At 37.5% G+C, this 19,383-nt stretch overlaps 1 protein-coding gene across 1 annotated transcript in view; it reads left to right on the top strand.

Moving 5' to 3' along the window:
- Nucleotides 1-323: 323 nt before the first annotated feature.
- Nucleotides 324-19,383, top strand: part of CELF2 (CUGBP Elav-like family member 2) — a 555,355-nt gene continuing 536,295 nt past the window's right edge. Inside the window, exon 1 of the mRNA XM_052681218.1 lies at nt 324-602. The gene's annotated coding sequence lies outside the window, so the exon portion shown is untranslated. The remainder of the gene's footprint in view (nt 603-19,383) is intronic.

Here is a 19,383-nt window from a genome sequence, read left to right as displayed (position 1 = left end):
CAAATGCCTGCATGTATTCTACATATATCATACTATTAAAATCAATCTGTTGAGGTTAGTTTCCATTTCAAGGAGAGCACAGAGTCACAACAATCAGCTCCTATCATATGCTGCATTGTATCAATTAAAATTAAATGAAATTTCATGCAAAGAACACAACTTAAAAAATCCCAGCAAATAACAACAGAACCTTTCCACTAATGATTTTCAGTCATCAGAAGTAGAGAGAGACTCAGACAGCAGACAGCATGGTCCCAGCATGCTTTTTGCCTTTTTTTTTGTTTGCACAGTAGCTGTCAGTTGCAGCCCTGCAGGTAGTAGAACCCAGTGGGAAGAGGGGCGGGACAGAGCGATGCTGCCTGAACTGACAGCAAATTTAAATTACTGAGCTTTCTTTTTCTATTTTTTTTTCTTCGCGTGATTTTTTTTTTTCTTCTATTTTTCTACTCTGCGACAAACTGAAAAGATTCTAGCACACGCTAATTTAACCACCCTGCTTCTTCGTCTTCTTTTTTTTTTCCCCTCTTCTGCTTTCAGGATAATTAAAAGAGAATCCTGTAAAGGCAACATTCCTTCAAGCAAGTTGGTGCTGTAACGTGCTGGTAAGACAAATTTAATTTTTTTGTTCCCTTTCCCATCTTTTCTCTTCCTTTTTTGGAGCTGAAAGCTTTTGTATATCTAACGCTGTCATAAGTGTAGTTCCCCTGCTGTGGAGGGTTAGGATGTAATGAAAAGGTGTAACTGCTTGATATGTGACCTTCTCCTATTACTTAAAATGGATAATAACAGCTTTCGTGTCTGTCCTCATGATGCTTTTCTCTCTGAGAATTGACTATTTGCTCAAGAGAAGCGGTGCTGTGATTGTCGCACTATGACAATGAGGACTTGATTGTTTTTTGGGTGCTGTTCCATGCTCCTATCAGAAAAGATATTTGAGTTGGGGGTTTATGTGTGTGATTTTTTTTCAAATGCTACCCGAAGCACAGATACGATGGGGGTGGAGATGGGGGTGGAGGAGATGATCTTGGGTATCATTCTGCCTGTTCAGCTGTTTACTCGATGGGGAAGAGCAACACTGAAACTTTTCAAAAATAAATAAATATTTTTTTTGTTTGCATCAAGTGGGATCGGTGTCTCCAGGATTTATTGTACACTGAGTAAAGTTCTTGGTATCCCTTGCATTGTTCCTCTGGAGAATCAGGGAGAGAACTGTTTTACTCCTTACCTTGACATATCTCTGTAGAAGCTAATTGCAAGAAGGTGATAAACTTTGAGACTAAATATTTGGCGTTGCTTTTGTAAAGAATGAGTCTGATGCTCTGACTAATTTCCTATGAATGCAAACCTGCCAGAAATAATCAGATCTGTGTTATACATGTTCCAGTTACTGCCTCATAAGTCCCATGATTTCTGAGATCTGCCTTCTAGTCTTTTTCTGACATTAATGCATTTTATAGGAAATCAGAGGTGTTCAGTTTTTGATTTGTTTTAACTTTTATGGAACTTTTAGGGCCACATACATATATTTTGTTTTTATTTCTTTTTATTCTCAGATGTGATTTTGAGAAGTATTAAATGTTACAGCACCTACTAAAATCAACAGGAAGGCTGACTTTGTTCTGTATTTAAGAGGAAATTGCTGAGTATTCCCAGAACTGAATCTTATGTTTGTTAAAATCTCTCTTTTCCTAACTGCAATTTGTTGCCATTACACTTAAGATCTAATCCTGTAAGCTTTTATTGAATTATATGGAGTAAACTGCATGAATGAAAACTGCTTTTACAGTTAGTTGTTGACAGCTTTGTGGCTGTACTGAGAAAAACTTTTTGAATACATATCAGAATTTTTCAAAGAAATGGTGTGGAGTTGGAATGCCAGCATGATTCAGTCCTCTAATTTCTTGAAAACTGTTTTCCTTTATTTTTTCAAAGTGGTATCTTGAAATTAATCATCTTCAATGTGACACTCAGAAGTCTGTTTTGCCAACTGCATGACATGATCACATAGGGCAAAACTGTGCAGGAGGAAAGGGTATAAGGAGCAATCAGAGACTGAGCACACATTCTTCTTTGTGTTCTTGGAAAGAAGAGAAAGATGTGGCAATGCCATATGGAAAGTCATATTCTTTCCCAGGAACTTTGTTAGGATGCAGGGTTAAGGGTTTCAGGAGTTTGTCATTCCCTATTTCAGCCTCAATTTCAAGCACTGTGATACTTCTCTAAATATTTAGTTTACTCATGCAGAAAACGTTGGTGTCTTGTGAAATGAGGTCACTGTAGCTCTCACACCTTTCTTTTGCCCTTATAACTTGCCTCCCCTCCTCCCCCAACACCAGGAGCCAAAAAATTAGGCTTTGTCCTTTGTAATCCTAAACTCCCATCCATTTATAACAGGAGAATAAAAGGATTGAATTCAGTGTTCTTGTTATGGAAATAAGTTTTTATTCACTCAGTATCAACTGACACTTAGAAGCGTATCTGATGTAATATGAATAAACTGTAGGCTGTTGACAGTAAATTATGCAGCTATAGTCTCACTTTATTTTAGAAACAGTGCTTGTACAATGCTCAAATGGCCTAATGGAGTGAAACAGCTGCCAATGTGCTCATTTGAGTTTTGTGATCACCCAGATGCACGAGAAGTCCTTTGTGTTTGATGACCGCAGCCCATAGTGGGCAGCACAGTAGTAGACAGGGCTGCAAGGAATAGGGCTTGGGTGTAATCAAGAGTATATATAGTATTAGAGGTGATGCCAAAGTTACTGTAATGAGCAACAGGACAGTAAAGCACAGTCACTATGAAATTCTGAGTTTGGCAACAAAAGTTAATTTCTGAAGCATTAAAACATAAGAAGTCATCTGTATCTTTAAAATAATAATAATCAATCAGCTTCTGTATCTTTAAAATAATAATATTAATCAATCAGTCTACTTTCTATTTGAATGTAATCTTTACATTTATGTTTTTAACTAATCTGTACACTTTGCTGTTGGCATCTAGCAGTATCCAAAGTTTGGAAATTTCAAGTTGAATGGAATTACTTTCAATGCAACAAAAAAAATCAAGGCAGAAAACTTGCTGTAATTTCCCGTCAGTATCACAGAAATAAGAAAACACTAGGCTAATAAAAATGATAATCTGAGTTTACAACTGTTAACAAGATTCCTGAATAGCAATGGTGCTATTATATGCAAAGAACTTCTATCATCACTAGAGGAATGTAGTATAAAATTAAGAGTTTTATTATTAGGGCCTTGTCATCCAATCAGAAATCAACACATAATCTTACTCTGTAAAATTCTGTAAGTTTTGGCATCTTCCCTCCCCTCTGATTAATAAAATATTAAAAAAAAAATTATAATTAGAAACTTTGATAACATAGCTATGAATTTTCTTTACAGGAAAAAGCTGGCATAATTCTGTATTTCTTCCACATCTCCAGTGTATAAAGTCAGTGCAAGTCTGTGCTACCTGCAGTAGGTGCTACTGAGGTAAATTCCAAACTTGCCATGGGCTGTAATGATGGGATTTTACAGGCTTATTTATCTTAAGAGAGATCAGATTCTCAGACTTCTCAGGACTATCCAGAAGAAATTACAAATGTGGTATAGCATTTCTTTCATAGAACCATAGAATCACAGAATCATATAATAAAGATAGGACTTTAAAGATCATATAGATCCAACTCCCTACTATGGGCAGGAACACCTTTCAGAATATCAAGTCACTCAGAAACCTCATCCAGCTTGGCCTTGAGCACCTCTAGGAATCAGATGTTATGTCTGGGTAACCTGTTCCAGAACCTCAGTGAGTGAAAAATTTCTAGCTCATATCTAATTTAAATCTACTTTTTTTTTTTTTCTTTTAAATTTAAAATTATTATTCCTTGTCCTCTTATTACGCCCCATTAGAAACAGTCTCTTTCCTTGTTTTCTTTAGGTCCACTTTATCAGCATTACATTTCTGGTCAACCGAATTAGGCATCACAGAGGCATAGCAAAACTCTTACATCTTAACCTCTGACAGTATTTTATTTCATTCTAGTAATAACAGACTTTTACCTCCCAAATGCAAATAATTTACAACATTATTAGGGGCTTACTGTATTTCCATTTAATGAATTAGCTCTGGTCTTATTTCAGTAAGAATCACTCTGGAAGCTCCACATCACCAAATAAAGCAAATCAGCTGTACCTTTGCTCAACGGCCCGAGTCTCCAGTCATCCCTCATACACTGATTGATAACAGACTGAGCCAACACTAGCCAATCCTTCCACAAGGCTGGCAGCTGAAAACACATCCTTCATCTCCTGATGAAGATGGTTCACTGTAGACTCCTGGGGAACCTTAATCCTGTGCAGAGTATATGAAACCCTAAATATAATCAAATGCCTCCTTTCTTCACTCTCAAAGAAATACAGCATGCATTATATATGAGGTCACTAGGCATAAATTAAGAATAAAAATAAATGTCTTATTCTAAGATAAAATTAAAATATTACCAAAAATGAGAAAAGCTAGAAGAGAAGCAAAGCCCCACAGAGTGTGATTCTAGACTATCATTATCACTTAAAGACATCCCTGCCTGATTTCTGTCTTCCATCGTCAGTAAAGCTGATAGAATAGTTCCCATCCTAAAGGTTATGTGCCAAAGGAGTTCTTGGAGCTAAGTCTTTTCTATTTCTACTTTTCTGCACCTACTGTCTCTTCCTTGGGGGAAGTAACAAAGGGGCAGAAAGCCAGAAGCTCTATATGTACATTTTTATTTGGTTTCACATACAGGAGTCTCATGCTGCTTGTATAACCCTCATATAAAAGTCTGGTCTCTGTTCATGGTTGTTGGACACCAGAGGCAGGATTCATCTTATCCAAATTCAGATATGTATGCTGTACACACCTACACCTGTGCTAATCACCTTGTGCCCCCTAACAGACAAAGGAGATGAGCAGATGCTTTCAGGGAGTGATTTATCTGACCTATTTTTTATAAATGTTTTGTTTGATTCTCACTGTAGGACATCACATCCAAGACTCAGATCATTTAACCTCCTCTCCTCTTCAAATTTTCTTAATTAACTGCACTGTTGCATTGCTTAATTTAGACATCTTTTCCTCATCCACTTGGAGTCTCGAGTAACTATGCCATGAAGACACAGAGCTAAAAACTGTAAATTACATATCTGGAAAAAAAAAAGCCATAGTATTTTTGACTTACTGAGCCCAATATAACTGGCAGTGTACTTAAAACAAGGCTAATCATAGTGAAATTAGGATTGGATTGCATAGACAGGGTAAAGTTGCTCACGTATATCATTAGTCCTCAAGGGCTGCTGGGGGATGCTGTTGCGAGTGCATTCCAGGCAGTGTGTTTAATGTACAATTAATCTTGTTCCTCATGGTTTTTATTAGGCTGAACTGATCTAGTGAAAGAAGCTGCTGTGATTGTTTTATTTGTTCTATTTTGCAGACCAGTGGCATTTAAAAGTTATGCTGCAATGCTTTAAAAAATGAGAGATTCATGAAACGCCATGAGTACACTGAAGTCCACCTAATTTAGGCACCAGCGCTTTAATAAGCTGATGCTCCAGATATAAGTCCCATTACACAGGGGAAGCTAAGTGCATTTGAAGGCTTCCAGACAGAGAACGTGCCTTCCTAAATGTGTGCAGCTAAGGCTGTATTTACACTGCTGAAAGTATCTTACAGAGAAATCTTTGGCTCCCAAGTGTTATGGCACAGCTCACATCCATATCACATCTGGCCAGCTGTCGAGGGGTTTATTGTGTCCACTGTACCCCATACTGGGCCCCAGCTTTTTGCTTTTGGAAAAAATGAATGTCTGTGGATGATGCCCGTGGGCTCACACTGGAACAACAGATTGAAAGGAACAAAGGCAAACAGGGCTGAATCAACCTTTTTCATAAAGCCTTGAGAGCATGATCACCACAGATGACCACAGCCAGTATCACAGTCAGGTTTTTCCAAAAGGAAAACTTGTTTGATTTCAGAATCAAATGTGTCAGCACAGAAATATATATTCCTTTATATACAAATACCCAATATGGGTATCGGGCACATGAAACCACTCTAGATAGCTAAGTTATCCAGCAGTATGGACACAATGCAGATCAGTCTCTTTTAGGATTCATTTCTCTTTTCCCTCAGCTAATCTTCATTGTCCTAAAGACTAAGTGTACATTTGATTCAAGTTAGAAAAATTGGATTCTGCCATTCATTAAAAATGAAACATTTGATCATCAGGCATGACTGAGGTAAGTGAGCAAAATAGTCTCTAGTCAGGCAAAGACAGTGACCATGAAGAAAATGTGACAATAATCAATAGAACTGCTCATAAAATAAAAGAGCTCCCAACGTGTGATTTTGTCTATTATACTTTTGCTATATTCAGTGATTGATTTATAGGTACAGTGCACACCATTGACACAGTAAGCAACCTAGAAAGCCCAGCACCTGTATTTTGGATAACATGAGGCAGAAATATAGATTAATAGTGCCTCTTAATCAGAGATAGTCAATGTTTCCATAGGCACTCCATAAATAATGTGCTCTGGTAAAGCCTTTCTTTTGTCATATCCTAACTCAACAACAATTATGAAGGACATATGCATACTCAGTCATGCTTTTGCTCTTGAGTGAAGAGCAATAGCAGCACTCAGTGTCAAGCAGTAACCGAGGCCACATTCACAGGACATGAAAGGCTGGGTACTCTTGCTGAACAGGTTTACACATTTAAGTTTTGATCCTGCAAAGTCTTACACACATGCTTAACCTTGCACATTGCGATGGAAATCCCGAGCCTCTCAAAATCAATGACAAAACTCCAGTGACTTCAAAGGGCTACTCTGTGAATGGGCTTTTTGGTTTCAGTGCAGCCACACAGAGTGTAGACATCTGTGAGCTGATCTTCTGAACCTTGCTGCTTGCATAATGCCTTATGAGATTGAGAAAGATGTGAAATGTTACTTTCAAACCACTTCTTCTGTCTCACAACAAGCCACAAATATTCTAAGATGTTTTCTTGCCTGATCTGCATTATTCATGGGTTTTGCTCGAACCCCATGGTAAAACCTTTGGGATGGTTTCTTCAGAGGCCTGTGACCAATCCATAATTCAATCCTTTCCATGCTAGTATTGCACTCTGAGCAGATTGCTTTCTTTACTTTCTAGAAAATGCAGACCCCAGATTTAGGTGATTATGCTGGAGTGATAGCTTTCTTTTTCAATTTTTGTTTAAGAAAAAAAAATCTATAATTTATTGATGTTACAGGAAATCTGGGAAATATCTACTGGAATGACTTTAAGATCAGAAAAAAAAAATAAAATAAAATAAAAAAGGATTGATTTGTGCATGATTTAACTGCTGTTTTTTACCTGCTTTCTGCTGGTAACTGAGAAGACCTAAGAAGCTGGGTAGGAAGGAGTATTGTGTTGATTCCATCTTCACACAGACCTTTGTGCATAGTCAGTTAAGTTCATCCTCCAAATTCTTGCGCAGTCCCACTGGGTCTACAGGCAATGCAACACACACCCAACACTCATGCCAACTAATCTGGATTTAGGGGTCTTTGGCAGCCTCAAATAACACCAAAATGTCTCCAAGCTCCGACAACAAAGCTCACATTTGTAAATCTGGACCTCCCAGGCATTAGCAAAATATTTAATGAATAGTCATTGTGAATTGTGCTAGGAAATTGGAAAGTCTTGGCCAACCTTTCCCTAAGCTGGCAAAAAGATTAGTGAGGACAGTTATATCAGCACAAGCATTCTTTGGAAAGGGGATGTATGATGTTTTGCTTCCCAGTTATGCTTTAGATAAGCCCATATTAGTATTTGTGTAAACTGAACAATCATTTCACTAAATGGGTGGCATGCATTTGAAAAGAAAACTGGTTTGGGTGAGCACAACAAATATTTTTGTTTCCGTATTGGCATTTTTCTCTACCACGTTTCATTTTATAAGCACTAAAATAATCCCCAAACTTTAGTCCTTTATTTTATTTTTTTAATGGGGGGGAGCTTTTACCATTAAGATATTTTATCTTCATCTGCTCATGTATTAATGGGCTTTTCACATTCCCAGCAAAGGCATGTGCAAAATTCTTAACCATAGAGATTACAGAAATTTACTGCTTTACTGGCATGGTCAAGTTGCCACAAAATTGCATTTGTTAATGCAGCTGTGAAAACACATGACACCTGCCATCTCTTAGCATAAAGATTTTAAATATGGCTGGGAAGAGTTTAAGAATGCCCATAAAATGGGGTTTGGCTATGTCAGTTCAGCTTTAGAAAGGATTCTGTTGTAAAACCCTCACCCATAATTGGACACTAGTGACAGATTTACTTAACTTGTGTTCACAAATGGAGCACTGAAAATGCTCTGCCTTTCTCACACCAGAAGAATGACCATGGCAGATGTTACCGCTGTTGAGAACAGCTTTAGTGTAACTACAGGTGAGACAAATGGGAGATTTATTAGTCTGGGTGTGGAGGGAAGGGGAGTCAGTTGTATCCACCGCTGTTCCAAAGAAAAGCAATGCACATTACCAAACACATTGCATGGCACACACATTGGACTATAACATAGGCTATTCTGTGCCTATGAATTCATGAGCATACCTGCTTTCTTTGTTTGCTTTTCAAGCACCCAGAACCCAGAATAAAAATGCCCATGATTATACTTTCTCTTCTTCATGCCCCACCCATTTAATCTCAATGGCAAATCTCCAACTTTGTTGATGATACAATAAAATCAATGACTTCAAGGCTGGGAATTCAGTGATCTATAAGAGAGTAAACAAGGGAAAATGAATCTTCTCTGATGAAAGTCCTGAGACAAGGCCTGATCCAGCATAAGCTTGATCCTTTTCTGTTCATTTTAATGAGCTTACAATTGGTCCCTAAAATAATATGTATTCAACACAAATTTGCACTGGTTGTTCAGGCATCAAATAAAGCCCTTAATTATGTGCTTAAGAGCATGGTGTGGGAATAGTCCCATAGAAGCCACTGCAACTGCAGAAATTCTTGAAGTTCAGCAAGTGAGCGTAGGTGTTGCTGCAAAATTATTATAGTTCTCTTCAGTCAATGCCCTCCTCCAAGCAAACAAACCAGTACAGGTCCAGTGAATACAACAACTTGAGATACCATATATGTGTTGGTATTTAGATTATTTATATTCCTTTATTCCCAAACCAATTTACTGCAATAATGATAAAAGTAGGAATATTTACTGCTTGAAATTCAAAGGTCTTTTCCATGCATGATTTAGAGTACACTTGCATGTAGTGCTGATGTCTGTTCAACAGTCCCACTTCTAAGTAGAATAACATCTTAAAATTTAAAATAAATAAATAAATAGTAAACTGTTTGCAGTGTAACTGGGAAAATATTCTCCTCTGCATTTAAAGTCAATTCTATTTACCCCAAACTCTTGAACTAGGCGCTTACTTAGAAGAGATGCTTAACAGCAGTGCCATATATAACACATATTGTTTAACTGCTTCCCTGCAGCTCATCCCGTTTAAACAGGGGTACAATATTTCTGCGTTATCTTGCTTTCATGAAACCTGTGATATTCACCAGTTTTATTTTCAGGCAATGCTGTTTACAGCAAACACAGCTCCTAGTGTTTCCAAAAGTTTCCTGCCGTCAGAAACACGAGGGCCAAATTGAAAATATTGGTTTGGGAGAATGTAATCTTTTCAGTACAGACTTTGGTCAGTGTGATTGTATTCACTCTAAGTGCCCAATAGTAATGATGTCCAGGCACAGGGCCGAATGCTAAAACTGCCCCCAGAGTGAGTATACTCATACTCTGCAAGAGAAGCAGTAAAGTGTGTTCATATTCTGGCCAGCCACATTCAAAAGCACAGCTCCCCATGAGGATAATTCTTGCCAGAAGTATGAATAAGCTGCATCAAGGCTATGCATTATGGCAACTGCTGCATCAGGGACTGCTAAGTAATTCATAAATAAGCAATCTCTGCTGCTCCCAATTCCTGAATCGAGCTTGAGAATGTACTTATGTAGATCCAAGTAGGAAAGGCTTGTATAGTGGTCTCAGTGGGTTTCAAGTGCCAAAACAGAGGTGGCTACTTTCCATCTCCTGCTCCTTTGACTGGCCATAATTTTTCTGGCAAGCACATATATACAGTGCCTAGAAGGATTTGGCTTCTGTTCTTCAGCTCATATTTATCATTTGGGTTGCTTTAGTGAAGTTATGTATTCAGAAGCCCCAGTTATGGTAGGATAAAGACTCCATCGCAGCTGAAATCTTTATTATTAAATGAATTATGAATAAAACCAGAAGAAAACAAAACAAAACAAAACAAAACAGTCATGCTTTACAAAGCCCATCAGCCATCGTGTTTTGGGCACGCAAGCGTATTTATGCCCACAACAAAACTGCAGTATAATATAGGACTTTTACATTAGTGCTCATTTCATTTTATTTTGTTGAGAATGACCAAAGTTCCACTTATATAACTTCGAGATCTTTGGTTAATAATAAAATCAGTGATCTCTTTGAAGCCTTTTGAGCCAGAACAGCACATGATATTTTCTAGAGCCTGAATAGCCCTCAAAGGCAAGAGAAGGTACTGATCCAGCCTGCACAACACTTTAACAACAGACAAAATAATTTTAACCAGGAATTCTATATTAGCACTAACCATATTCTGTAAGTCTGTAATGGGAGTAAACTGTATTATTGCAGAAAACACCCTGTCTTGTTTTGGAAGTTTCAAACTTGCTCATTTTAAGCAAAGAAGATTTTTTTGAAAACATATAGTAGTCACTATTAAAAAAGAACGTAATTATTAGAACTCTGTTATCCTTTATAAGGTATCTCTGTATAAAGTTCTCCCAGCTCCAACTGCTGACCTACAAAGATCCAGGTGATTCTTCTTTGCATTTTGCAGTTCTTCTTTGCAGAAGAATCACAAATTATGTGTTCTAATGAGCCAATAAAATAATTTCCTGGAAGGCAATGCTCTATCCATGTACTCTTCTTCTTTAGATAAATTTTTGCCTTTCAGGACGATTTATAATCTACTTCACAGATGTTACTTTTTGGAAAGTTGTAAAAACCTTGTCAGCTTATACCTTTATCTAAACAAAGAGCTATATAATGCAGAGCAAGGATAATCAACCACTTCTGTATGTAAAGACAAGCTGATCATAATAAAATAGAACAATATTGTCATAGTTTAATTTTCGTTCTGATTTCTTCTTTCAACAGCAGAAAATATATTTTAGTGCTGCAACTACTTATCTTTCCTTGAATCCAAGAGTGAAAATGCAGCTGTGATTTTTCCAGCTATTTCCTGTCAACTTCATACCTCAAACTACAAAAAACCTCAGGCAAATCTTTCTCACAGGGTCTGACTTGTTTCGCTAGAACCTATATGGTAATCCGTGGACCATACTAGTGGTTTTCTTATCTAAATTTATGTCTCTGTACAAGTTTCACAAAATACATTAGAGCAAATTAAATGATACTGAAGCGGGACACAAAACTCTCAAACAGAACTAATTTTCACACTTTGCAGAATTATTCAAAAGAACTCCCTAACTCAAAACATTCTGTATGCCTCAGAGTTTCTTTACACAGCTTCCTTTACTGCCTTAAAATTAATTTTCCTGAAAAAGATAACTTGTTCTCAGGACTGACAAGTGAAACAGGAGGTAATAAAATAGTTTTGAAAGTTCTGGTGACAGTAATCTATGCCACAGCATTGTCTATATCTTGCTTGTAGTTACACATCTATGATTATGTCAGTAGTATGGAATAAAACAGTCAAGGACTGCCCTAGAGACCCAAGGACTATTGGCATGGCATCGCTTGTATCCATCTGCACACATTCCCTGCAACCCCAGACCAGCAGCATCCAATCTTGCAGTTGGCACAGCCCTGATAATTACTGTCCCTCAACCCAGGCTTAGGCATTTTGAAGGAAGGAGTTGGCACAACCCAGAGCTCTTCAGGGGAACACAGTATCAATTAAACATTTATGAATGATCAGGCAGTAGTGCTTGGGCCACAGTCATAGCCTTCTTTTTTTATATATATATATTACTGGATGTACAGCTAGCACAAACACAGAACAAAGGGAGCCTCCTCTTCAGAGAACTCAGCTGCTCTAGTTTGAACTTCAGGTGCCCACTTTCACAACCTGTCAACCCTAATACATGGAACTTGAAAAGAGGAAAAGGGAACATTTAGTAGTGAACAACTGTACAGATTAAGCAGAAAACTTTCAAATATGAAAGAACACCACTAACCTGAGCAATAAAAATGGAGCATATGGATATATATACAGGACATCCTTGAATGATCGATTTTTGAAAGATGGGAAAGTATTGCTTTGTTCTTAGAGCCTTTTCCACACTTATACCTTTGGCCACCAGTGGAGACAGGACAGCAGGTTAGACCCGCATTCATACAACATGGAGCAACTCTAGTGCCGAATCCTTCCCTTACATGAAGGGTAATATTCAAGAAAGAAACTTTTTTCCTTCTTCGTTACTGATCTATGGAGACCTGAAGATGGCTGCTGGAATAGAGCTGACTTTCAGATCAAACAAGCTTCCATGTCTGTATCTATCCAAGTAAGCACAGCAGGTATTCATCAGTACATCCTTGTCTAGGAGCAAATTGCATTCCGAATATGCATCCAAAGATATAAAAGTGCAAATATACTGATGCAATCCCTTTGGAAAACTTGTCTGCATACATTTAACGGAGCAAGGGATAGGAGATGTTATTTGACTCACTTGAAATGTCAGTTTAGACAATTTTTCTAATTGAGTCTTAATATTTCACTGCTTCCCGTATCTCCCAAAATGATTATTAACAAATAAACAGATCTTTCTCACTTGTCTCAGAAATAATAATAGAATAGGCTTCATTGCATATGCAGGAGCTCCAATTTAGGTGAAAATTATTTCTGGTAATTCAGCATGTAGCATCATGCAGACACATCTATTAACAATGCTGCATCTTTCAGTACGTGTTATGCAAGCAGCTATGGCAGAGCAAGTTAGTAGCTTGATTTTATTAAAAGAACAATACACACCACCACTACCTCAGAGGAAAATAAATACATATGCATATTACTATGCATAAAGTATGGTGTGAAAATACATGTAGAAGACCACATCCACTGTGTTTCCTTTCTACAGGATTTTGGAAAGCTTCTTCTGTAGCTGTCCAGTTTAGATTTACCAGAGTCAGAAGAGATGTGCCAAAAATTAATATAATTTGGATTTATCAATACCAGACTCCTCTGAAGAAAAAATAAGTCCTCTTTCCACAGGATATATAAGTCTTCCCAGAATATTTCCCCAGACAGATTCTCTCTTCCGCATCCCTTTGCCAACTGGAACCTTTTGATCTCAACATCCTTAGCACCAAATTCTTTAATGGTGTAAATGAGTAAGACTCCACCTAAGGCAGTGGAGAAGATCCCATTTACACCTGCAGAGAACTTGGCTTTGATTCTGTAGCCAAGGAGAGATTAAAACCATTGGTTCTAGCAGATTTGTTAGCCTGTAAAAAACACTCCTCATCTCCTGTTGCAGATAGTTCTGTTATCCAGCCCAAATGCGAGAGGGAAACACAACAGAAAATGCTCTTGAGGGAGTGAATGTTGGGCTGGGAGGATGACGCATTGGAAAATTTAAAAGGATTTTTTGATCTTTATCATATGATCGAGTATACGTTATTAGCATTTTTATTCTGATCTCTTCACTTGCTCTCTATGCCACTTTTTTTTCTAGATCTCCTAATATGAATCTCTTATTTCAGATTGCTCTTTCAAGAAGGCATCCACTGATATATCTGAGATTAAATGAGTCACTCATGATGGATTGTGCTTCATGGCTTTATATACCACAGAAAATTATGCATTTTACACTGCCTTGTAAAATAACCATTTATCTAAGTAAACATATTGACTCCTTTTGGGTTCATATGAAAACTATCCTGGGTTGTGAATCTTAATTTAGCAAGCTCTTGACAGTCAGGAAAAAGGACAGCTAACAATGATGGAGAAGAATCGGTTACTTAAATGTCAATAGAAGGAGTTTAAAAAATGAACTCAAAGTAACAGATCAATTTGTTCCCAAGTGTCCAATCAAAGATACAGGGTTGGCAACTTCTACCACTTCTCAAGCCTGTGCTTGAGGAAGAAATGAGGCCAAACAGAACAAAGAGGAATAGTTGGATATCACTTTACAGGGACTCTATCTCTTTCCACACTTACTGTGAGAGAGATACCTCATTTCTGAAATACATTGGTTAACATGTGCAGTATGGAAATTAGGATTCTCAGCCAAATTCTTTTTAGAGTTCTTCCATATGGGTGACCATAATGGTTACACAACTGAACCTTTGGTAAAACTGGATCAACATAAATCCCCCCCAGTTCCTGTTCTGACTTGAAAGTGTCAGAAGTTGAAAGTGTTGTGCAAGAATTCAGGCTCAGCAGTGTATAATGGCCTTGTCCCTGACAATTTGGAAACCCCATATTTCTCTGTTTAGGAAGCAGGAGTACAAATTAGCAGTAAAGGAGTGTAACTCAACTTTCAAATAATAACAGGTTAGACTTCTTTGTACCTAACCATTTCTGCTTGCTACCCTAGATTGCACTTAATTTGTGTGCCTTCCTGATTTTTGTCCTCTTCACTTCCTTTTTCTGTGAAGTATTTACACCCCTCTCACTCATGATGGGGTCAAAGAGGCTGACTGCGGCATTCACTTCAGCAAGTTCTGGATCAGACCTGTAATCACTTAAAACCTTTGACTAGCTGTTTCTAAGTATTTAGGATGAATGATCTCAGAGATAAAGGAGAATATCAGAGCAAAGTATTTTCTTCTATATTCCTGCATCCCCAAAGCTTTACTTTTCAGAAAAATCCATTGTCCTATATGTAGTGTAAAATAATTCACCATGGAACAAAATATTGTATCATGATAGAGATCTGGGCAGTGATTGAAATAATAACAGACTGTTTAATTGCTAAATTGCAGTGGTGATATTATGAAATAACATATTATATCCGCATTTATAATAAATTAATCCATCATGATTAAAGGTCTCTCAATGAATACCAAATGAATTAATACATGATTGGCCTAAGTATAAACCTTTAAAATTATGCAATATTCTGCAAGCAGCTAACAGCGCACAAAATAAAGTTGCAGTGAGAAATGGTGTCACAGAAAACTTTCCTACATTTCATGTGAAACACCTTTCCTTTTGGAACATGTTAGTGTTGAATTCATTAGTAATTGTGACAGATAGATTTTTAACAAGAGAATATATGTCCATAATCACCCAGTGTTTGGGGGATAGGAGAAAATTACCACAATATGACAAATTTTATGAAAGACATCTGTCATTTTATACTGTTGTAATACAAGCTGTTTAGTAAGTAAATTTAATTAACCAGATTTCTCATTTTAAGAAGGAAAAGGAAAAAAAAAACAAACAGCATGCCAGGAGAACATCCCTTGAATACAGTTTGTTTAATGTGTCCAATTAGACTGAATCATCAAATTTTCTGAACCTTAAATATCTCAAATTAATTTGTCTCCACATTGTTTTGCTATAAACCATTTTGCAGCCATTTGTACTGTAAAGTAGATGCTTATTGTTGATACTGCCATTATGGAGATCCTGCTTTGAAACAAGGCTTTTGTGGGTGCAGTGTTGTATACAAAGAGAAAGGTCTCTACCAAAAAGTATCCTTTTGAAAAAGAGAGACATACAAAGAGTGAAAAGAGAGAAAGGCAGAGAGAGCAGGTGTGTCTGCCCAAAGCTATAAATAATTCAGCCACCATCTGAGTCTTGGTCTAGATCAACCACTAGACCACACTGTCCTTTTGGTTATAAGGGATATGACTGGAAGTTAACTGTAAGCTCCTGCATAGAAGTTTGAAAATCTCCTTGTAATTCTGGCAACTTTTTATTACCCTAACCTCACAGTGGATTTAGGAAGTTAATTGTATACAATATGTGTGTGGTATTCAGAAAGCATCATTCACTTAGTAGTGTGAATAAAGTTGCTAAATGTGGGGAATAAGGCAGTCTAGAAGACAATAGATTGCTTACTGCAGTGGAATAATGAAGAAAAAGTGAATTGGGAAAACTGAAGGACTTTATTTGTTCTCATGTATGTATGCAAGTAAATCTGATAAATCTGTAAGCCTACTCATGGCATCTAGCTCTTCAGATCAGGGTATTCCTAAATATACTGCTTCAGAAGAATAGACTGACAACTTCAGTAAATGCCCCCTGTCTCCTACATGGAGCCTTTAGGCGAGCTGCAGTGGGAAAAGGTCAGAAAGTTGTCAGAAAAGTACCAGGCTAAGTGCTGATATTTGAATTTAAGCATTGTTTTTGGTACAGATTAACTGTGTCATCATAATCAAGACACTCATGGCTACAGTCAAGCAGCATGAAGCACCCATATTTGGTCAGATGAAAGAGCTGGATGCTTGTGAAGATCTACAGTGACGCCTTCATAAGGCACCATATAGGGAGCTGCTTAGAGAAGCCGGGAGAAAATATGATATCAAAAGCCCTTGTTACAATTGAGGTCATTTTAATATGACCCTTAGATTCCCTTAGCTTTAATTCCTCATCAATAAAATAGCATTTTCTAAATGTTCAGAATACATAAATACAATCGAGGTTAGTATAAGGGGGCATGAATATCTGTGCTATGCAGATAGAAGAAATAGGTGCATGCAGACATGAAACAAACCCACCTCTGCAGGGTCAGAAGCTGAGGAGGCGTTAGAAGCTCAGGGGAATTTTATCTTAGCAAAGGCAATAGGATCAAGCTCTGAAACTGAACAGCTTTTAAGTGAGCACAGACAATCCTGCAATTAATGGAGACATATCTACTCAATATTACAGTACAGCCGACCTGCATCCTTGGCTTATTAATTTCTCCCACTAGTACAAGTAGGTTGACGTCTTCTAAATTAAAAACAGTTCTGCCTTAGGAAGAATTGCCAAAGAATTTGTACATTAGAAATCTCAGGAGATGTAACTCTTGCATGCTGCCTTCACTGGGGAAGAGTACATGCTTATCCTTCAGGAGGTGTCATCTGCCAATTATGACAACTACACATTTGCATTCATTTATGAATTCAAAATTTACAACTGTGGCTATTTAACACAACAATTCCCTGGAAAATCTTTGGACTCTATTTTTGCATAATAAGAAAAAACTTTCAAGAACAGCTCTTCTCCTTTCCTGCTTTTATTATTTTGTACCCAAATAATTTTACATATGAGAATAATACAGGACAGCACTTCGTAGGGATGTTCTGACCTCTCTGTACATCGGAAGCTTGTGAATCTCTTGCCACTGAGGACGATATTTCTTATCTGGTGTGTTACTCCATAGAGTGAAAGCGTGAGCTGCCACCTGGGCAGGTATAACAGCTAAGTGGAGCAGGACTTCAGATACCCAGACTCAGTTTCTCACTTGTCTACAAGTGTTCTAAATTATGCTAAATAAATCAGTTAATCCAATGATTCTTCAGCTTTGTATAATGGCAAAATAAAACTAATATTTATTTTGTGTGGGAAAAAAAGGCTGTCCATAGATATGAGGTGTTCAAGTACCTCATGGTTAACTCCATCATGTCTACAAGATGCATTGTTTCCTGAACCATAGCAGATACGAGTCCATTGAGGCTTTTTGTCTGCTGCTTCCATGTGTGTATTCTCTTGGCAGCTGAGGTGAGCTGCGATGCTACCTCATTGAGTTTTTAGACAGACAGATTAAGAATGAAAATAAAGGCTGTCTAGCTGTCTCTAAACAAAAGAGATAAGTATAAGAACTACTTACCCATGAAGAAGAAACAAAAACTAAATTTCTATCTTAGTAATTTTGAACTATTTCAGTTGATTTCAACAACTGTATTTAAATATCTATATGTTTAGATCAAAAGTTGATCCAAAAAGGATATTTCCATAGAATTATAGAATCGTAGAATGGCTTGGGTTGGAAGGGACTTCAAGGATCATCAAGCTCTAACCTCCCTGCCGCCGAAGGGAAGGGAAGGGAAGGAAAGGGAAGGGAAGGAAAGAGAAGGGAAGGGAAGGAAAAACAAATCTGAACGCTGATGAGATAACAAACATGAAAGAAAATTCAGCAAAAATCTTTAATCCATCCTGAAATCTCTAAGTATTGCAGAGTTAGTGCAGGCCGCTGAAGCCTTGAACATAGCTTGGCAGTATCTTAGTAAAACAGATTAGGCTAATCACTAGTCATTGGATTTTATTCTGCATCTGAATTTCTTTGCTTTAGTGTACTGCAATATTAACTCTGTTAATTTACGATTTTCAGTTATCTTTAAAAATATCTTTACAGTACTGAGAACTCTAAGCAGATAGGGATCACAAACTCAATGGAGTCATTTTTCTTCTACAAAGTAGTAGCACTGTCACAACAGCAAAATTGTATTCTATCCAGGGAGTAAATATATTGATTGCTTACTTAGTAGAACTGGCGTATAGCACACATGACACCTATTCTCAGCAGCCAGCGCTGACTTCCAATTTGCTTTTGGATGTTGGACTTGATGTATAAAGCCATGGGTTTTTGTGCCTGTGACTGTTTCTCTTATTATTCTCTCCTTCCTACATGCTACCACTAGAGTTCAGTTGGAATCCATTTGTTAACACACTCCATTAACTCAGAGGCACTCAAGTTTCTGCCATAGAAAGAACCATCTCCTGCAGCCCCAGAAATGTTAACATATTTAGTACCTGATACAGAGGATGTTTACACAGATGTTTGCCTGGTAAATGAGTGAACACTTAGTTGAAAATCACAGAATAACTGAATGGTTAGAGCTGGAAAGGACGTTGTGCATCATTTGGTCCAAATTCTGTACAGAAGAGCATGATGCCCAGGACTATGGAAAGATGGTAATTGAAGATTTCCAAGGAGAAGACTCTGAAACCTCTCTAAGTTTCGGTCACCCAAAGAGCATAGAATCCTTTCTGATGTTGAACAGAACCTCTTGTTAAACAGAACCTCTATTTTGTGCCTATTCCCTCTTGTCTTGATACTAGGCACCACTGACAACAGCTGTTCTCCATCTTCACTGCACCCTCCCTTCAATTTTTATTTTTGTAAACACTGGTGAAATTCTCTCCTGAGCCTCCTTTTCTCTAAGTTGGAATGTCACTCTCAGCCATTTCTCACAGGATAGGTGCTCCAGTCCCTTCAGAATCATCAGGAGCTCATTATCTGACATTATTCTTGTTTGTGCTCTATATACATACATCTGTAATCTGGTAGATTTTTGCTTTGTTTCCCAAAACAAAATG

The sequence above is a fragment of the Tympanuchus pallidicinctus genome, unplaced genomic scaffold, assembly GCF_026119805.1.
Source record: "Tympanuchus pallidicinctus isolate F22 unplaced genomic scaffold, pur_lepc_1.0 scaffold19, whole genome shotgun sequence".
In the NCBI taxonomy this organism is placed as follows: domain Eukaryota; kingdom Metazoa; phylum Chordata; class Aves; order Galliformes; family Phasianidae; genus Tympanuchus; species Tympanuchus pallidicinctus.
Note: the sequence above shows the minus strand (reverse complement) of the source record. Positions and strands in the feature narration are given on the sequence as shown.